The 22,287-nt window shown below is 41.2% G+C and overlaps 1 long non-coding RNA gene across 1 annotated transcript; it reads left to right on the forward strand.

Moving 5' to 3' along the window:
- Positions 1 to 139: 139 nt before the first annotated feature.
- On the forward strand, positions 140 to 20,398 carry LOC122657741. Its single transcript, XR_006332347.1, has 3 exons — positions 140 to 321; positions 18,290 to 18,301; positions 20,382 to 20,398. It is a non-coding gene; the product is annotated as an uncharacterized LOC122657741 (long non-coding RNA).
- Positions 20,399 to 22,287: the final 1,889 nt, after the last annotated feature.

Genomic DNA, 22,287 nt, shown 5'->3' on the forward strand with positions numbered 1-22,287 from the left:
AACCACGGGAGATGAGAAAGAGAAGAAAATTTGTTGAATGATTTAATAAAAGCCACATTTTTATTTAATTACTAACTAATATCTAAAAACTAAATTAGAAAAATTCCCGTCGAGCTCTGCAATCCGACCACCACTTAAAGAAAGCACGAACACGGATCCCATCAAGCTTTGCGATCCGACCTTCAACGAGCTTCCCAGTAATCTTCTTTGAGTAGGTAGCAAGGTAGTTGTTCGGAGGGAGGGTAATTTTACAGTTATCGCCAAGTTTCACAATGAAATCACCAGAGGTCCGATTGAGTGTGTAATCAAAGACGTTAGTCGGTGACAACGTAGTATTAAGGTTGGGGTTAGGGTTTTAAGAGAAATTTGCATATGAGAGAACCACAAAGAGGAGGAAGATCGAAACAAACCAGGAAAAGAGGAGTCTGCCATTTTTTCCTTCCTTTGGGTTCCTTGTTTGGGATTCTAGGGAGAGCGAAAAAGAAGAAGAAAGCGAGGGAAGGAGGAGCGACCTTAGGGGCGATGTTGATCCGATAGACGAAGCCGATCTTCTTGCTGAGCTCTTTACCAGCGTCGGTGGCAAGTTAGAGCTTCAACTTGAGAGTTGCAGAGGTCAAGTTGAGAAGATGGGCTCGGTTTTAGGTTTTGTTATGTTTTGATGGTAAATTCCATCAATGACCATGATTCACTTAAGTCAATGTTTTTTACCGAAAAATTGGTAGAATCAATTCTAAATGTGAGAAACACCATTTTGGTGTTTCTCAAAAGCTTGCCAGAATCGATTATATCACCCGGTCCGTTTCAAAAAATCACAGAAACAAACCGGACAACCCATACATAATATGCTTCAATTCTGCCTCCAGAATCAGACAAAACATCAGAATCCATTTTTTAGAAGGTTACCATACATACCCCAAGTGACAATTTTGATTGTCTATGTTGATGACATAGTAATCACAGGCAGTGATGCATAGGAAATCCAGAAGTTAAAGACTTATTTGGGCACCGAATTTGAAGTCAAAGATTTGGGCAAGTTAAGGTATTTCTTAGGGATTGAGGTTGCCTATTCAGCCAAGGGCATATCTCTCTCTCAAAGAAAATATACCCTGGATTTATTGAGTGAAACAATGCTTGGGTGTAAACCAGCAGATACACCTCTTGAGCCCACAGCACACACTTGAAGAGTAAGGAAGGTGACCCAGTGGATAGGGGTAGGCTATCAGAGGTTAGTTGGCCAATTGATATACCTCTCACATACCCAACCAGATATCACTTTTGTTGTGAGTGTCGTAAGTCAATACATGCATGATCCTCACTCCTCTCACTTGGAGGCAGCATACAGAATACTTCGCTACCTCAAGTCATCTCCTGGAAAAGGAGTCTTGTATCTCCACATAGCCATATCCGGATAGAAGCATACACTGATGCAGATTGGGCTGGCAGTCCTGATGACAGGTGATCAAACATCCGAGTATTGCACATTTGTTGGAGGAAACCTAACTACTTGGAGAAGCAAAAAACAAGCAGTTGTAGCTCGGTCGAGTGCTGAAGCTGAATTTTAGAGCTATTGCATAGGGTATTTGTGAACTTCTCTGGCTCAAGGGACTTCTTCAAGATTTGGTTATGAATGTTGATCTTCCAATGCAACTCTACTGTGACAGCAAGTCGACAATCAACATTGCTCACAACCCGGTCCAACATGATCGTACCAAACATGTTGAGATTGACCGGCATTTTATCAAAGAAATTTTGGAACAGGAAATTATTTGTATTCCATTAATCCAGTCTGGTGAGCAGCTGGTTGGTATCCTTACCAAAGGAATCAGTATTAAGTTATTTTGTCCTATAATTAGCAAGTTGGGCATGTTTGATATGTATGCTCCAACTTGAGGGGGAGTGTTGTACTATAGGTTCAAGGGTAGAATTGTCCTAGGGGTATTTTTGTCCTTGTACCCATTCCAAAATGTTCTTTACATTATAGATAAAGATGGATGTAGTCACTCCGACCCAAGCCAGTATTCACGGAACTCAACAACTTATATATAATATCATAGATGGATCTACAAAGGAAAAATACAAAGAGCTCTGCATGCAAAAGCTTCTCGCTTTGGCAGACCAAGTGAGTCCCTTACTCTTCTGATATTGTGTCTGTAATCTGTCTTTTTTTTTCCTTCCTCTTTTGTTTTCTTTCTTCTTCTTCTTTTTTCCTTATCCTTCTCTGCTTCTTCCACCTTCATCATCATCGTCATCTTCTTCTTAATCTGTCTTTTTTTAATCCTTCCTCTTCTGTTTTCTTTCTTCTTCTTTTTTCCTTCTTCTCCTTCTCTGCTTCTTCCTCCTCCAACGTCGTCGTCGTCATCATCGTCTTCTTCTTCTTCTTTTCTGTTTTTTTTAATTCTTTCTTCTTTTTTCCCTTCTTCTCCTTCTCTACTCCGACACTGTTTTTATTTTTATTTTTTTCTCTTTTTTTTTTCTTCCTCTCCTTCTCTACTGCCTCCGCCATCCTCTTTTTATTTTCTACAGTTCTTCTCATCCTTTTCTTTTTTTTACCATAGAAATGGAGGCCAACAAGATTGAAACTTCAAATACGTGGTCTGTAGAGGTCAGGGAACTTTTGCACCATGAGACCACCTTGGCACCCTCTCTTAGACCTCTTTATCTTCTTCTCCCATCTCTTCCTTGAGACCCCTCCTCTCTCATCATAGATTATCTGGTGCACCATTGTCTACGCATCCTGCAGAAACGAGAAGAAATTAGATGTGCAACATAAAATTATATGTATGTAACTAAGCTATGCACGCTCAGGATGCCTAGGTGACAAGGAACCTAGGCACATGGCCACCACGTTGGGTTATCGCGACAACTATGCTCTTCAACCATGCTTGCTTGATACTTCAATTCAACTCAGGATTAACGCTTGCTACTTATAGGTAACTCTTTGAGCTTTGTGGAAAATGTAAACCAACAATCATTAGTATTCCCAAAACCATCGTGACCATAAGGTCACCACCAATGTGTCTAGTTTGCTAGACTTCCTGTTCATCTTGTATCAGTGAAATTACTCAATTTCACAATTTCCCCATGATCAAAGGAGGGATTATATCCAGAAGAGCACAGCCAAGTGGTTCAAGGACCTGTATACACCAAATGCCTTGTTTTACAACTTTCTTGCCCTCCTTGCTTTTCTTCTCTTATAGTTACAACAACTCAGCCTTAGCCCAACTGAATGGAGTCAGCTACACAAATCCTTTCAAATATATATATATATATATATATGAAAGTAAGAGGAAAGAGGATAGCCCAGGAAATCAGAAAGATCTCAGTTACATGATGTCGATAACGTGGATCTTTGCCCTCCAATAGGCTCTATCTAGGTCATACTTGGCACAAGACCAAGACTAAGCATGTCACTCTTCACAACCTTACCGATAGTAATTTTAGGCCTGCCCCTAGCTCTTTTAGCTCCTTCAAACGGCATCAGATCACTCCTTACTAGGGCGTCCCCAGGCCTCCTATGCACATGGCCAAACCACCTCAGACGACATTCTCGGAGCTTGTCGCTAATCGGGGCAACTCCCACATCAGCTCTAATACACTCGTTCCTCACTTTATCCTTCCTAGTTTTGCTGCACATCCATCTTAACATGCTCATCTCTACAACATATAGCTTCTATATGGCACTTCATAATTGCCCAATATTCCGCCCCCAAACATCATAGCAGGTCAAACAACAGTCCTATTGAACTTCCCTTTAAGCTTTAAAGGAATGTGTCGGTGATGAGGCATAAAACACCCCACCTATCAGAGGCTGCCACATGACCGACCGGACCTCAGTCCGAGAACCGAATTGAGCCGAGCAGGAAACCGGGCCGACCCCATCTCCGATAAAGTCACCTGACAGAGCCAGACTCGCGCAAGCTAGCCGGTGGTGGCTGAGGCTGAGCTCTGAGCCGAGCTCACACAGGTCAGCCATAAACCCCTGGCCGAGCTGACTGCCAAGGCCAACCTCTCGGGCCGACCTCCCAGGCCGAGGTGACTGTCAAGGCCGACCGACCAGGCCGACCTCCGAGGCCGAGCCCTCCTCCACAGAAGCTACCATAGCGCCCTACCGGGGATCGCGGGGCCACATCAGCATATCCCGAGAATCACGGGATAAGGATCGAGCCACGATCCCAGCGCAATACGAAATCACACTTTACATGGACTCTTACCTTAATAAGAGCCCTACCCCGAAAATAGCTCTCTACTCCGCTCAACGCGAGAGAGCCTTCCAAAAGAAGGACTCCTACCATACTAGGACTCTCCCAACCGCCTCATCTCATCCTCACTCTATAAATACCCAGGTATGGAGCACCATTCCTCATCTTGCTTTTCACTATGCAGTTACGCTGTTGCATTGGAGACCTGACTTGAGCGTCGGAGAGACCTTGGCCGGAGCCACACCGGCTCTCTTTTGCTCATCGCTTGGTTTTTGCAGGCTCATCCGTGGGCGAACCGGGCATCGGAGGTTTTCACCCGCAACAGTCGGTCACACAGTACTCTGGTCACACCTAATGTGAGACTGAAACCAGTCCCAAAAAACCCACAAAATTCAGAATAGGCCAGAAATTAGAAGGTTTAGGATTTAGTCAAACCAACCAAAGGACTTCTCCCAGCTTTGAATCAAATGATGCTTGTATAGGGTAGAAACATTGCTGAAAGTTTCAATTGATTCTGATGGTTGAGCTGGAAGATATGACAGCAACTCCCGAAATAGAAACTAATTCTCTGCAGGCCAATCCAGCCATGTGATGGTGATCAGACTTGGATTGAATGTAGGATCCATGGAGAGAGGGTCCTGCTGCAGGTTTGATGAAGTTCTGATGGGTAGAAGTGAAGTCATGAGGGTGGAATGAAAATAGAAAGTATGCAAATTATGGAAGTTTCAGGCTTGGAGTGGGGGTGGAAGTGAGGATCGAATGGAGGTGATGGTGGGAAGGTTGTATGCTCCAAAGATCAACTAAAACTGATGGTTGTTTGCAGAGATATGAGTTTCACAAATTCCAGCACCAGATCTGGAAGAAAACTGGGAAGGAACAAGATGGCTCGATCCTTAATTGTAGAAAAGCAGCAGCAGCAGATCTGGAGTAGCAGCAGTAACACTCGGATGGTCTTCTCAATGGTTGGAGTAGTGAGCAGTCAAGGATTGGTGGAGAGGCAGAAAAGATGGAGAAATAGAAAATAGAAGGTTGGGGGATAGATGGATTGGGCCCTCTCAGCCAGGCTCCTTCAGCCCTTCAAGTCAATCACTCAACTTGAGAAGAAATCACACTTGCAGCAAAGCAATATTTTCATTCATCATAATCAAATCGTGGGGATGGCTATATCAACCTTACAAATAAATAGAAGCAATACTTGCTTCCCAAGAAAAGACAAAAATAGAAACTAACTTATTGACTCAATCTTAAGAATTAGAAACTACTCTAATTAACTAGGACTGAAATAAAAATAGAAACATAATAAAATCTTCTCAAGTCTTCAAATCTCCTTGTGGGACCCACTTGGATGACTTAATCGTTGCAGCCGAAATCTTCAGCATGTGGTCCCCATTAGTTCAACTTATTAGCTTTAGAAGAATGAAAAAATTGCCCTTCACTTAAGGACTTGAATAACTAATACTTAAAAGACTAATCTGCCCCCACAATCTAGTAAATATTCACACTAAGGGGCTGTGACACTGTTCAAGTGAACAGTATTTTGGCCTCTTCTTCTTCAGGTCTTGATCTACATCAACACCTCTCCACTTCAACCATCGCACTTTAATTCTTTGAGAAACGCAATAATCTATGTCACCTTCTTTGTGTAGGATAGATCCTAGATATCTGAAATACTCACTTGGCGGTATCTCTTTCTCCTCAATTTTCACCATGTCATCATCCATCATAGTGTGACTGATGTTACACCTCATATACTCCCATCTTTGATCTACTAATTCAACCATAGTTCAAAATCTCGACGAAATTTCGTCGAGATATCGAAAATTTCGAATATTTCGGTGAGCAAAAACGAAATGCCAATTCGAATTGAAAAAATTCAATCGGTGAGATGTCAAAATTTTGATTCTTTGAAACATCTCACCGAAATTTCGGCCAGCCGTTACAAAGTCACATTATAATAGGCTCTAATCTCGTTAGTCTCTGTCGAAATTTCAACCAAGACCTCTCTGGGTTACCTCATTTTGACTTTTGAAGTTCCAGATTGCTATTTTGAGCTTTGTTCTTTGATTTCTCGCCGCATCAATGCCGGAATCACTTGGGAAACACATCATTGAAGCTTGTTCTACAATTTCAAGTAACTCATATTCTCCCAAAATGTTATTTTGAGAAAAATAAGATCAATACATGTTGGCTAGTGATGAATCTATTATATGTTAGACACTGGAAGCGCCACACGGAGTTGATTTTTTTTCTCTATATATATTATTTTTTTTTAAATTTTGATTTTCCTATAACAAAAATCTAAAAAAAATAGGGGTTATGTAAACTGTATGAGGATCACCTCACGATATCGAAAATATTTTTCTGTCAATAATTAATTATTTTAATTTTCTGAAATTATGAAATTTATTTAAAAATTCAAAAAAAATGGGGGAAAATATGAGGTGTTGGTTTGAAAATTAATAAACAATATGAAAATAAATTCTACATATTTTGTAAGTGCTTCCCATAGCATATCATTTTCAGTTTTGTTGTGCTCGGCTAATATTTATTTGAAAATATTTTAAAAAATTGTTTTTAAATATGAGAAAAATATAAGGGTTTGGGGAAAAATACTAAATAGTTATATACTTGTTTTAGTACTCTCAAACTAAAACAATTGATGTGCTTCAGTGATTAATGAATTGTTTTATTCATATAATAGTAAACAAGTCAGATTATGGCGGACCATGAGATGACTGAGGCAAGGGGCAGAGACAGGACGAGCAGGGGGAGCAGAGGCAACCTAGGCGCCCTAGGGGTGACATTGCATGGTTGCACAAAGTGGCAATTACTGTCACTAGAAGTTTTTGGGAGGTGGAGCCACTAAACTCAGACAACATCTGGCGGGGAATTCTTCTAAAGTAGTCTCATGTCATATGGTCCTTGTCAAGGTATTTAGGACCATAAGTGAGTTCATGAGGGAGTCAGAGGAAGGCTCAGAGGGAGAAGGCAAGGGTAGAACTTGAGGATGCAGTGAGGAGAATAATGGGAGGCTATGATGATGATGATGATGATGATGATGACAGTGATGATCCTGTCTATGTGTCTGATGATATACAGACTGAGGAAGAGGCTAGGGATTGGAGACAGGCATAGGTGGGAGAGACTGAGAATAGGTGGTGGTGGTAGTGGAGGAGTTGGTACCTCTAGAGCAGGTGGGAGGCAACCTGGGTTGCCTTATCCTTTCAGGAGATCACAGAGTACGAGGGCAACTCCACCTCCACCTCCAATAGTACTACCAAGAGTTGACCTCGCACTATACCAGGATTCTGGTGTCTACAGGAAGAAAGGCGGCAAGAAGCCAATATAAAAGGAGTATGGAAAAATATGAAGGGGATGGTGAAGGAATTTATAGCTAAGTGGATGTTATACAATACCATCCCAGCATACACTGTCCAAGGCCCCTTTTATCAGACTATGATAGATTCAATTGTTGAGGCTGGCCCAGGGTTTAAGGGGCCCACCCCATTTGAGATCAAGAATATTTACTTGCCCCAACAGAAGAGTGAGCTTGAGGAATATATTGCTAAAATGAGGGGGGCGTGGGAGAGCTATGGGGTGACTATCATGTGTAATGGTTGGACTGATCCTACAAGAAAGTCCATCATCAACTTTATGGTGTATTGTGATGAGAGGACAATATTTCTCAAATCTGTGAATGCATCCAAGGAGAAAAGGATGCAAAATATATCTACAAGTTGTTGAAGGAGGCGGTAGCTGAGGTAGGAGTAGAGAACATTGTCCAGATTGTAACGGACAACGGAAACAACTTCAAGAAGTTCCGTGAGAGGTGATGAATAACAGTAAGTATCGGCCTTTTTGGACACCTTAAGCTGCCCATTGTATAGACCTCATGCTGAAGGATATGGGGAAGCTTAAATTGGTACAGAATGTTGTCAATAGGGCAAGACAAGTGACCAATTTTGTATACAACCATGGGTTTCATTAAACTTCTTGAGGGAGAAGTGTGGGTGACTTGGTGAGGCCGGGCATAACTAGATTTGCCACAAACTACATTGCACTCAAGAGCTTTGAGACCAAGAAGTCCAGACTCAGATCTATGTTTGCTTGTGAAGAGTGATTTGAATGGAGGGGATCCAATACCCAAGGTAGTATGGAAGCACAGGCTACCATTTCATCAGATGACTTCTGGATAAAGCTGAATAAAGTAGTGAAAATTTTGGACCCAGTGGTCCAGGTTTTGCATATAGTAGACTCCGCTCTCAAGGGGCCCACCATACCACATTTGTATGTTGTTATAGACTTGATGAAGGAAAGTGCGTACAATGTGAATCCACGAGATAGTAAATACTTCCTCAACATTATCAAAGATCGTTGGGAGCTTCACCTTATGCATCCACTGCATAAGGCTAGTGAGTACTTTGTTTATGCAACTAACTAGTAAGGCATTGCCAATATATACATGTGAATTTTCAGCATACTATTTGAACCCCATAATGTAGGACAGCATTGAAGATTCAACCAGTCCAAAAACAGGATCTGAAATCAGGGTGGTGACTTAGGTTAATGGAAATAGGACTGGAATGCTCGGATGGGTTAAGGGGTTGGTCTAGGGTTAGGGTAAGGTAATGGAATGGGACTGAAACAATAGGGGACCAAAAGGATTAAACACAATTCAGTAAACAGTAGGTTCCCCCTCTGCCGATTGCACTAAAAGGCTAGGAAAACTGAGTTTGGGCAGAATTGGAGAGAAATCCAATAGCAGCCAATGTGCAGGGCAAATGAGGCTGAAACTTGGATCGAGTGGGGGTCGTGGGGGGGAGGGGGAAGGTGTGCTGCAAAGATTGAAGAAAAGTAATGGCTAGATTGGACAGGGGGTTGAGGGAAAGAAATTAGAAGGTTAGGCTCAAAAATAAAAAGTAACCTTAGAACAGTAGGTTGGGCAACAGCAGAGCAGCTCGGTTGAACGGATGAGGCTTCTAATGGCTTGAGAACATGAAAGGGATGAAGAACAGCAACTGAAATCAACCTCCTGGGCTTCCCACCGCAAGGAGTCAACTGGATCATACACCAGTTCCTTTCTCCATGGATCAAACACCAAGGAAAACTTCAACAGAAGTAAACATGCATAACAGCAGTAGTTGAGAATAAAAATTGTGGCCTAGTAAGGCCTTCTAGGTTGCTTTATAGATTGCAATGAAAGAGAATGGCAAGGAGTCAAAATTCGGAAGTCTCAAATTAGAAACTTCCAACCTTGACCCCTTCCTTGAGTTACAAAACACTACCAGCCTAAATAGATTGTGGCTGATGTGAGGCTCGACTATTCTAATAACAACTTAAATAAATAAAAGAATCAATAAAAAGACTCAACTATACTATGGGACCACCACTTAAATTAGACCAGCTGAACCAACCGGTTCACTGGTTCATTACAAGACCCAACAAATAAAACACAAAAAACCCAATAGAACCGCGGCCTTCTTCTTCTTCTTCTTCCTTGAATAAACCCTTGGTTCTGCATCACCCCAAGTACAAATATAGACATAACCTTGGGTTGAATACTACCCTTATTAAAGCAATGAAGAAAGTAGTTGCCAAGTTGGAGCCAGACAGTAAATTACAGTCTATCTGCAACACTGAGGTGAGTCTTATAATTTATTTGGAATATAGTTAGTAAATAGTAATGAGTCATTAGTAATTTTAATATTTTTCCAAATGGGTATAGATGAAGAGTTTTAGGGATGTATTGGGGAGTTTTGGAACCTATGTTGTAAAGTAAGGCAGGTCACGCAGTGATGTTGGAACTCATTCAATTCAATATCTTATTCTTTAAATCATAGTTATCAAGGCGGGAAGGCGACCATGGCGTTTTAGAGGGTAAGAAACAAAGCGACACCGCCATGACGGCAAAGCGCCCGCCATGGCGGCCAAGGAGACCAAGGAGTCTGGACGCCATGGCGACACCTTGGCGACGCCTTGATAACTATTAGTTTAAATTACATATGTATTGAAACTTATGAAATGCAAATAACATGTCTTTTTTGTTGTAATGCAGCTGAATGGTGGGTGTTGTATGGAAGTATAGTAGAGAATTTAGGGAAAATAGCAATCAAGGTCCTCTCCCAGACATGTATGGCATCCAGCAGTGCACAGAACTGGAGTACGTTTTTGCTCATCTACTTCAATAGGCGAAACAAATTGGATTCCCAAAGTCTATTTGACTTGGTGTATGTGCACTACAATTTGAGGCTGAAGATGCAACACATACGCATGGGACAGGAGGGTAACAAGTACACTATCGATCTCGCCGACATTTTCCAGGTGGATTCAGACGATGAAGATCTTATTGTGGATTGGGTGAGGGATAGAAGTAAGCCAGTGTTGGATTAGGCTGGAGGTAAGCCTGACCCCATGATAGCCAAACAGATGGCTGCTGATCAAGATGAGTTCATGGCTAAAGAAGGTCAGGTACACGCACGGGAAACATCACCCATGTCGTTCCAGCATACAGGTGGCAATGCTGATGAGGATGAAGATAACTGGTCCATGTCCTCAGGTGGTGGGACTCAAACTCACAGATCTCCACCGATTACTCATATTGGTGGAGATGATGACGATGATTGATGCAGGGCCATCGGCAGCCCCTGCCAAGCCTAGCCCAGAGCCAGTAAAGAACCTCACGTCTAGTGATGCAGGTGCATTGCCTTGGACCAACCCAAACCCATTTGGGTATCCATGTGAAGATGAAAGGGTCCAACTAGGTCTCAGGATTCAATAGGGTATTTAATTTATTTATTTAATAGGGTTTTTATTAGTGAGTTTATCATGAAATTTTCTGTTTTAGTTTTAATAGGTTATTTAGTGGTAAGAGTCTATCTAGGATTTTTAAAGTTTTATGAGTCCATTAGAGTTAAGGTTAATTTCAGATTTAGAGTATAATTAGGAGTCTTTAATTGTTTTTCTTTTAAATATCAGTGCAATCAAATAATAATCAGTTTTGAAAGAATGAATATTTGAGTTGTTTTGCTACCAGAATGATACAAACAATGCTCGTGTGACCATCTCCTCCCCCCCCCCCCCTTTGTGCGATCTCTCTTTCTCTCTCTTCTTCTTTTTCTTCTTTCATTCTTCCAATCATTTTCCCAATCTCAGGTTTTGTTTCAGCAGAATAGTGTATAATAGAGAGCTAGACGGAACTCCTTCGGCAGAGCTGTCTGGTTCAATACCTTGATTGAAGGAAGGGCTTTCATAGGCAATCAGAACTTCTTCCCCCAAACCCTTTCCCTGTTGCAAGCAAGTAAACCAGTTGTAGATTTGGTTTCCCTTTTACCGCCATGTCCAATTCTGGAGTTGGTCTTAGTGTTGGTGCTTGCCTGATGGTGTCTCTATGATCTGGAAACAATATCGCTAAGGATTAGAAACCCTTTCGAAGCTTTTGTGTGCAATCAGAGCTTGAGTTGGAGGCCTAAATCAATCGCACGGAACTTCCTTTACCACTGGTTCTGTTGTGTTCACAGGTTGAAGACGATCTCCATTTCCTTTGGCAAATAAACCGCTTTCTTTCACTTTTTCCTATTTTATCCTTTTCTTCTAATAATACGACTCATATTCATATTTTGTTTTTCCATTCCAAAACTACCCCTATCACTCATACGTTACATTTCCTTTATTTCCTCTAGTCTTTTGTGTTTCTATTAATTACAAATCTGCCATCTCTCCTTTACAACTTCAGATTAATTACAATTCTACCATTGCTCTTTAAAAATCTTGATTTATCTAATAGTTTGTTATTCAACATTGGATTTGAGTGCTTCTTTTCTTGGGTGGGCCCTTAAGCAACCTGTTGAATAATGTACACCAGAATACCGTGTGGGTATTCTGGTCTTTTACTACTTTATTTTTATGTTTGATGTTTCTAGCTATGTCGGCTGTGCTAGGGCCATTATTGTCTTTTACCTGTAACTCTTTATATTATAAATACATAGCTTGGCTGATCTAATCGATCATTCAAGCAATTCCATTATTTCTGTTTTGTTAACACAACCCAATAAGGATTATTCCAACTCGGGTTTGCATTAAATCAGTATCAGAGCCAAACATCCTACCTTTGGCAAAATGTCGTCTTACCACTTTTGTATTCGTGTTCAACTACCTAATGGAAATGTGGCTATGCTATATATCGATGATGAAATAGAGGAAAGCATCGTATCTCAAGCAGTGATGGATACTTGTGTTGAAACTGACGAGTTCCTTGACAGAGGTGATGGCGTGTACCTCATTGCCTTTCATCTTCCTCCTAGTTTTTATGATGGTGCTTGGTGTCGAGCATTTCCATCTTCAAAGCACATCATCAAGGTGGGTAGACAATGGTTGGAAGACCACAGAGGAAGAATTGACTGTGAGGAGGATTTATGCAATATTACATCTCCTTACATGTCACGTAAATATTGTATTCATGGGTTGCCTAAGGAAGAAATCAAGCAGGATGCTGAACCAACATTGAGCAAGGACAAGGTGACCGCTCCAATCGTTGCCAATCGAGTAGAAGATAATCCGATTGAAGGTGTGCAGTTCCCAAAACAGATTTATTTTCAAGAGACACCATTTGTCGAAGATCATCAAGAGATCATGACGATGGATCTCTTCCATAAGCCGATTGATTTTATGCTTCCCGATGGTTAATTTGACAAAGAGTTTTGGTTCGTAGATTTTGTGAAAGATGATTATGGCTTTTTCAACGATGCAAATCATCCGATGTTGATCCTTCAACATTTTAAAACTCAAGGACGAGTTTTTTCCAACATCGGGGGAGTTGATGCAGGTGCACTACCTTGGACCGACCTAAACCCATTTGGGTATACATGTGAAGATGAACCGGGTCCAACTGGGACTTTGGGTTCAATAGGGTATTTAATTTATTTATTTAAGAGGGTTTTTATTAGTGACTTTATCATGTAATTTTCTGTTTTAGTTTTAATAGGTTAATTAGTCGTAAAAGTCTACCGAGGATTTTTTTAAGTTTTATGAGTCTATTTGAGTTAAGGTTAATTTCAGTTTTAGAGTTTAATTAGGAGTCTTTAATTGTTTTTCTTTTAAATATCAGTGCAATCAAATAATAATCAGTTTTGAAAGAATGAATATTTGAGTTGTTTTGCTACCGGAATGGTACAAACAATGGTCGTGTGACCATCTCCCCCTCCCCTTTGTGCGATCTCTTTTTCTCTCTCTTCTTCTTTTTCTTCTTTAATTCTTCCTATCTCAGGTTTTGTTCTAGCAGAATAGTGTATAACAGAGAGCTTGACGGAACTCCTTCAGCAGAGCTGTGTCTGGTTCAATACCTTGAGGCGATCAGAACCCTGGAATTTCTTCCCCCAAACCCTTTCCCTGTGCGAACAAGTAAACCAGTTGCAGATCTGGTTTCCCTTTTACTGCCATATCCAGTTCTGGAGTTGGTCTTAGTGTTGGTGCTTTTGCCTGATGGTGTATCTATGATCTAGAAACAATATCGCTAAGGATTAGAAACCCTTTCGAAGCTTTTGTGTGCAATCAGAGCTTGAGTTGGTGGCCTGAATCAATCGCACGGAACTTCCTTTACCGCTGGTTCTGTTGTGTTCACAGGTTGAAGCTGACCTCTATTTCCTTTGGCAAATAAACCACTTTATTTCACTTTTTCCTATTTTACACTTTTCTTCTTCTAATAATATGACTCATATTCATATTTTGTTTCTCCTTTCTAAAACTACCCCTATCACTCATACATTACCTTTCCTTTATTTCCACTAGTCTTTTGTGTTTCTATTAATTACAAATCTGCCATCTCCTTTACAACTTCAGATTAATTACAATTGTACCATTGCTCTTGATTTATCTAATAGTTTTCTATTCAACTTTGGATTTGAGTGCTTCTTTTCTTGGGTGGGCCCTTAAGCAACCCGGTACAGGTTATTCCAACTCGGGTTTGAGGTCCAGCTTAGGCCCAGGCCCAGGCCTCATCAGCACCCTGGCCAAGCCTACAGCCCAGCCCAGCCCAACCAGCCAAGCCCAGATCTAGCATGGTCTGGCCATGCCTAGCCTGCGTGCAGTTTTTGCAAAGGACAATGTTGGCCAATTCTGGAATGGCTCAACAGCCTCTGCGTTTTGGTATATATAGGGGAAGAGAAGACTAAGCATCCTCTTGAGGTACATGCATTTGAATTAAAGACACTGTTGGAATTCCAACACCTAGAAACCAAACTCCACTACATAGAAACTATCCCCAAGAAAATAGAAAATTGTTCCCAGACCTTGGAAATACAAACAAGACTAAAATAAAAGAAAGCAATAAACCTGCCTAGGAACATGAAAAGGCACAAAAACAAAGCTAGCCTTTGTGGGGCCAGCTTGACAGCTTAAAGGAGTCCACGATTGGACTGTGCAGGCTAGAAATAAATTTAGTCCATGACTGGAGCAAGTTTGAACTTGGGGTGTAACTTGGTCTTGGACTGGGGCCTTGAGCTTGAGTTGGGCTGTGTGCTTGGGCAGGGACTGATAACGCCTAGGCCTGGGCCTAAGTTGGAGGTGCTTGACTGGGTCTGGGTTAGGCTTGGCAGGGACTGCCGATGGCCTGGGCTTAAAAATAATGCAAACCTGAATGAGTAAGCAAGCCAAGATCGAATCTGGAAGAAAATGAAGATAGATAAGTTGTAGATGATAACAGATAGGTGACAGCCTAGAGTCTTAGTTGCCCAGCCATAGGAGTCCCACCTAGGCCAATCCGCAGGAGACCCACCTGGGTTGCCGAGTCTCACAACTCTTGTTTCTCACAAGGGTTCTAAAAAGAATATTTGACAAATTCTGGAGGTTATGAGAACCCTCCCCACATTTTGCATTTATAGAGAAAACATGGAGGCTAAAACCTCCAAGTTAAATTGGGAGTACAAAAGGACTTTTGGGCTTCCTCACACCTAGAAAATAAACCCAATAAAACATTAAACAAATTAACTACAACTTTCAAACTTCCAACTAGGAAATTTAAAAGGCAATTACTACACCTAGGAACTTAAAACAATCTCATTAATTCTACTTAGGAATACGAAAAGCCAACTAAAGTACCTAGATATTTGAAAGATAAAAAAATAAAAACATGAGACTAAATAAAAAACTGGGCCACACATTGGCCCTTACAAAAACTGCATGCAGGCTAGGCCTGGCCAGACCATGCTAGAACTGGGCTTGGCTGGTTGGGCTGGGCCGCAGGCTTAGCCAGGGGGATGACAAGGTCTGGGCCTGGGCCTAAGTTGGACGTGGGGTGCTTGACTGGGTCTGGGCTAGGCTTGGCAGGGGCTGCTGATGGACCTGCATCAATGATGGAGGTGATGATAATTGTGGTGGTGATGATGGAATTCGAGAGCAGTAGGAGCCGGCCGCAGAGCCGATCCGATTCACCAGAGAAACACAGTTTGATCATGCCACATAGGATACGAACCACGATGCACATGCCCCCTCACCGGCCACACATAAGGGTTACTCAAGAGGGCCTTGTGCCCAGCTCCATTCAGGTAGGCAGGCTGATCTTATGGACATTGATACCTTATCTAGCTCTGTTTGTGGATTGAGTATTGGCGACAGGGACAGCAGATCGAGCGGGCAGTGGCGTGCCCCATCTTTTGGCGGAGAGAGCAGTCCATCTCCCGCACAATCTGAGTACAGTGCATCACATTCACATCCATATGAGCATATATCTTCTTCATCCATTCCCAGTTTTGAGTACGACTCCCACTTACAGGGACATAGAGGATCGTCTATTGTGGATGACATCTTCTCTTACCTAACCCACCAACCGTACTCGTACATGCTCTCAGAGGCGTCATATCACAGTGGATCAGTGGGTAGTTCTTCACACTTTGGAGACCCATAACCTAGTGTAGGTTACCTTCAGTATGTCGATGATGCAATTTACATGGTAACTATAGAGGACTATACTCGTTTCTTCTCCCAGACTATGATGTGACATTCATATGTCCTACAGTCAGAGGACAATGAATGTCGGCTCCATTGGACTACGAGTGGGATCGATCCTGGACGGCTCACATTTGTTTTTTGATCTTTTTTTCTTGAGCCCATGTCTTTCCGACCTCTTTCTTCTAGGGCGTCCCCCGTATGCGACACGTCGCGTCAACACCTGGATGCGGTGATAAATAGGCAAGGGCAAGTAAGAGGATTTATGCCAGCCTAGAAACGTAGGATTAGATTAACTTCCTGGAACATTAGATCCCTAACGGGTAACAGCCTGGAATTGATAGGTGTTTTGAGGAGACGAAGGATTAATACAGTTTGTATCCAAGAGAAAAGATGGAAGAGTAACAAAGCTAAAGTGTTGGACGACTTCAAACCTTGGTATGCGGGAGACCAAAGTAATAGAAACGGAGTGCGGATAATAGTGGATAAAGATCTAAAGAATGATGTAGTGGAGGTCAAAAGAGTGGGAGATAGGATTATATCCATCAAACTAGTGTTGGAGAAAGAGGTTGTCAATGTCGTTTGTGCTTACGCACCCCAGCTTACAGCCATGTTGGGAGCGATTGTAGAGGCTATGAAGCATGGAGGATTCGGGGTTGGGGAGAGGAACAAGGAGGGGACCTTAATCCTAGACTTTGCGGTACCCTATGATCTATCCATTGTGAACACTTGCTTTGAAAAAAGAGAACACTTAGTTACCTACAAAAGTGGGATTCATACTAGTCAAATTGAATTCTTTCTAACAAGAAGGGGAGACAGATTGGTGTGTAACCCTGGATGTTTGTCTTAGAGCCCAGAAGCGTAGGAGGAGAGAAACTATGCACCCTAAGATAAGGTGGTGGAGATTAAAGGGGAGTACCTAAGGAAATTTACTGATAATATGGTCAAACAAAGAAAGTGGGACTTTGAAGGAGACACCAATGCGGTGTGGCACGAGATGATTTGTATTAAGAGGGTTGCCAAAGATGTGCTAGGGGGAAGAGAAGGGTAGTTGCCAGGTCCCTAGGGAGAATTGGTGGTGGAACGATGAGGTCCAAGCAGCTATTAAGACCAAGAAAGTATATTTTAAGACTTGGCAAAGGACTAAGGAAACAGATGATAAAAAGAGGTATAGTGATGCCAAAAACGATGCTAGGAAGATTGTGGGGATGGCTATGGCAAAGAAATATGAGGATCTCTATATCAACCTAAATACAAAAAAGGGGGGGGGGAAGCAATATATAAAATATATAAAATAAGAGAAAGGAAGAGTAGAGATTTCAAACAGGTGAGAGGTATAAAGGGTGACGATGGAAGAATTCTGGTAAGGGATGAGGACATTGTGAAGAGATGGGATGAGTATATTTGTGACCTACTAAATGGAGATAGGTCGAGTAGAAATGACCCGGAGGATTACTTTCTTCAACAATACACCACGCGCCATAGATATGTTGGAAAGGTTATTGTTGCAGAAGTTAATGAAGCCTTAAGAAAGATGAAAGCAGGCAAAACACCATACCCAGATGAGATTCCAATTGAAGTTTGGAAAACCCTAGAAGGTTGTGGGGTTTGTTGGTTAACCAATCGGTTTAATAGGATTATTTGTGATCTCAACTTCTCCTCTAATATATTTCATTCAAATTGGAAACTGCCTAGAGAGTTCAATTTCCTCCTTGAACTTGCCATAAATAGGATAAAAATATGACCCCCTCACTAACTTCACATGCTCTTATTAGATCAGTAATAGTACCATCAGCCCCTAATGGAAACCTACCTTCCATCACTAATCTCCAACCAATTCCAAACTTCACCAACACCACCAAACCCATGCACCCCACCAAACGAGAGAGAGAGAGAGTTAAAGAAGCTAGACTTACAATTTGTACAAGGCAACTTTTTTATGATATTTCTATTAGGATGGTTAAATTAAATTTGAGAGGAATCCAAACTCCCCAACTGTGCTCAATGCGAGAGGAACCCAAACTCTGCAACAAGTTCACTTCAAGGGGAACCCAACCTCTAACCTTCCACTAAAGGAAAGTATAGAGATGAATCCTCTTATTTTTCCATTAACAACTCAAGTAATTACTACAGAGTTCAATAACTGACTCAAGGAACCAACCCAAGTACCCAACGACACAACCAACCCACCCTAAGTAACTTCACATATGAACTTAACACCCCATCCCATGGACATCCATGCAGAGAATTGGCCCTCCATATATGTGCACGTATCACAACTAATGCACTGCACACCACCTGTTCCAAGTTGCAAGCCACATGCACTAAAACTCATTTAGTGTTAATGTCTCCAAAAAATCTGATGGAACTAAACTTCGAACGCAATTCAATCTTATACCATAAAGTCAATTGCAATTGCAGAATCAACAAATAGTACTAGATAGTACATATTGGATACAAGGTTCAATCAAATAGAAAAAGAAAGCAGAATTAACGCACCACATAGCAGGAAAATCCGCCGTTTTTTCCTGAGTGATGATAGTACCAGCCCAAGACTTCCCATCTGGAGATGATTCAAACTGAACCGGCATTGCTATGGATCCAATGAGACTGACGGAATTGGCAACCTTCACCTGAAACGGGATTTCGCTCGGTCTCGGCCAATCAGTAATCTCCATTTTGGTAAACTTAGAAGCAGCAGGAGACCCTAGATTCTCCAATTCGGAATCCAAGGGCTCAGTTTTGAATATTGGACTGCGTCCCTGTTTCGCCGTTGATGTCGTTGAGTAAAGTGAAGATTGAAGAATGAAGATTGGGGGCAGAAGCCATTTCTTCGTTGAAGGAGAAGAAAGAGCGGCTACAAATGTTTTACAAAGTTTATTCATGGTGGAACAGAGATTGAAAGATTGAAGAGTGAGAGGGGTTGTGGGAGAGCTTTCAGAAGAACCTAAAACATACTTTCCGTGAAGGTTATTTCAAACTTACAATGCAGCGGCCATCGAACCCTAGGCCTAAGGGTGTCAAACGGTTCAGTTTCGGTTAAACAGTTTGGTTCAGTTTGGTTATGACTGCTTGAGGGTAGAAACCGTAACTAGAGTTAAACGGTCTCATAAGAAAAACCTGGACCATTTGATAAACGGTTTCAATTAAATGATTTTTTATGGTTTTACACGGTTTTGGTTAGATGGTTCTGTACACATTTTCTACTCTATTTATTAATACTAGTTATTGATTAACAGTTATTACTTATTCCTTACTAAGTTATTAGTCTTTTTTTATTTTTTTAAAAGGAAATCATTAATGAATAAACATGACTGCTTAGTAGTTGTTACTTGCTAGGTTTTGATTTTTTGTTTATACGACTCATAAAATCCATTGGATTTCTTGGGATAGACTCTGCAAGTCCAAACAAAAAGGGGGCCTTGGATTTAGAGACCCACAACTCCATAATCAAGCTCATCTGGCTAAAACAGCATGGCGACTATGGTCTTGTCTTGATTCACCATGGGCTCGATTAATGAAAAATATATATTTTCCAAATGTTGATTTTATGCAGGCAAAGATTGGACACCAACCATCCTGGGGATGGAGAAGTATATTGGAAGGTAGAAAATGTCTTTCTCTTGGACTTTTGTGAATTGTGGGTACTGAACAAAACATCTCTATATGGAAAGATAACTAGCCCTACTTCAAGGAATTTTAAAATTCGGTCCAGTAGACCAAATGATTGTCCCTTGGAGAAAGTCTCTGAGCTTATTGATCATCACACAAGGACTTGGAAAATGGATCTTCTAAATGCTTTCTTTCTACCTGCAGATATAAAAGAGATTCTCAAGATTCATCTCAGTCTTTACCCACAGGAGGATAAATTGATCTGGGGCGGCTCCAAATCAGGTATTTTTTCTGTACGATCGATGTATCATATCCTTACAAATAACAGGGCTACAGTCTCTCAAAATAAGCCATCCTCTTCCATACATACAAAAAATAATCAAGTAATGGATGATTACTGTTGGAAACGCATATGGAATGCTCAGACTCTTCCAAAGATTAAAATGTTCCTTTGGAAGAGTTGTGCTGATGGAATTGCAACAGGTGAAGGCCTTCTCCAAAAACAAATCCCTATAGACCCGTCTTGTTTACGTTGCGGCTATCCTCTTGAAACGGTGGAGCATATTTTCCTTTCATGCCCTTTCTCTAGGGCTGTGTGGTTTGGATCTTCATTGGCGCATTTAACGCCACAAGTTGAGAACCCATGCTTAAAAGATTGGCTTAAAAGTTGGGATATCATTTTTCAGGAGGATAAAAAATTGGCCCAAAATAGATTTTCTTTGGCAACTTTCATATTTTGGTATATATGGAGAGCGCGAAATGACCTTATTTTCAAAAAACATTTATGGTCTCCAAAAGATGTTATTCTCATTACAGAGAAGGCACATATAGAATTTTGGGTGGCTACATCAGCCAATAGTCAGACTCTCTCACAAATTAAGGATGGCTCTTCTACTCTGCAAATGATTACAAGATTTACTTGGACTCCTCCTCCACTGAATGTTATTAAAGTAAATTGTGATGTTGCATGGAATGGAAAGACAAAACATGGAGGCATTGGTATTATCATTAGAGATGAATCTGGAGCACCTATCTCAGCATACTCTTGTGGTATTCCGTGTGATTCAGCTCTCATTGGAGAAGCTTACGCTATTCGGGCTGGACTCCTACATGCGACAACACTTGGCTTTACCCATGTCATGGTGGAATCGGATTGTCGAAAGTTGATTATTCAGCTAGGTGAAGGTTCTTAGGTGGAGAAGGAAATTTATAGCATTTGCCATGATATTAATTGTTTGCAAAAGACTTTTGTTTCATGTAGTCTTGCTTTTGTTCCAAGATCCTCCAACACTGTGGCGGATTCTTTGGCTAGGGCGGCCCTATCGGTTGAGTCTCCGATTTTGTGGCCAACAACCTCTCAGTGGCTTTTGCAACTTTGTGCTGCAGATGCTACTGCTTGTAAAGACTCCTCTCATCAATAAAATTCCTCTTTACCAAAAAAAAAATAAATATATATATATATATATATATTTTGTTTATAAAAAAAAAAATTGTTAAGTTTTCAAACGGTTAGGCGGTTTGGTTATGATCGATTTTGATTGGATTACATATGGTTTAAAACCGTTGGATTAGTCGGCCTAAACCGAACCAAATCGATTAAATAAATGGTGTCATTTCTAAAACCATAACTAGACCATTTAACTAAATGGTCTGTCGGTTTCGGTTTGGTTCGGTTTTGGTAAATTCACAATCCGGTTGAGCGGTAAGGAATTTGACAATCCAAACCTATGGCCCAAATTTTGACAATTTATAATGGGTCGTGCTCCGTGTCACCACGGTTGGTGACATAAAGTGCAGAATCTGGATGGTTTTAACCCCAATGCACATGAGTTTAGGGGTGATTTCAGTCTTTTTGACATCTGACACATCCTTTTGATGGTGTAGGGGTAAAAATGGTATTTAGCTTATGTAGTGTCTGTCCAAGTCATGATTGGCACTGTCATGACTTTGACAGGCATGTCAGACAAGAAATCTATCTACATCGTTGTTAGCGAAAAACACTTTGAACAATGAAATTGCCCCGAAAACTTTCGAGGTAGTGATCTTTATCCCCTCCAGTTCCCCTAACGTGGGGGGCACAATGACTACCCTACCCCTGCCCGACCACTCTGCCTGGTGGGGACCATCCCTCTTATTAGAGGGATTGGGAAACTTGGCTGGGCTTGTGAACTAGAGGAGATACAAATTCAATACAACGGTACTACCATCTTCTTCCTTTATCCATCAATTTTCAATTTCAAGTTTTTGCCATTCGGATGGAACATTATCCATTTTCTTCTATCGTCTTTTTGTTGTGCATTTGTTGTTAGTTGTGTTCACCCTTTACAGATGAGTCCCAGGTTATAATAATGAAGGTTTCCAAATGTACTTCCACTCTCCAATAAAGTAATGACGATGTGGATAGATTTTTTCCGTTGGATATAATGGTTTGTGAACAATACCATTGCAAAATTTTGAAGGTTTGGTTCATCAGTGCGCGTTTATTGGGTCATACATTAGTATTCTACATCATTGCGGTGGCTATATTCCCGTTGGAACG

This window comes from Telopea speciosissima, chromosome 4 (assembly GCF_018873765.1).
Source record: "Telopea speciosissima isolate NSW1024214 ecotype Mountain lineage chromosome 4, Tspe_v1, whole genome shotgun sequence".
Classification (NCBI taxonomy): domain Eukaryota; kingdom Viridiplantae; phylum Streptophyta; class Magnoliopsida; order Proteales; family Proteaceae; genus Telopea; species Telopea speciosissima.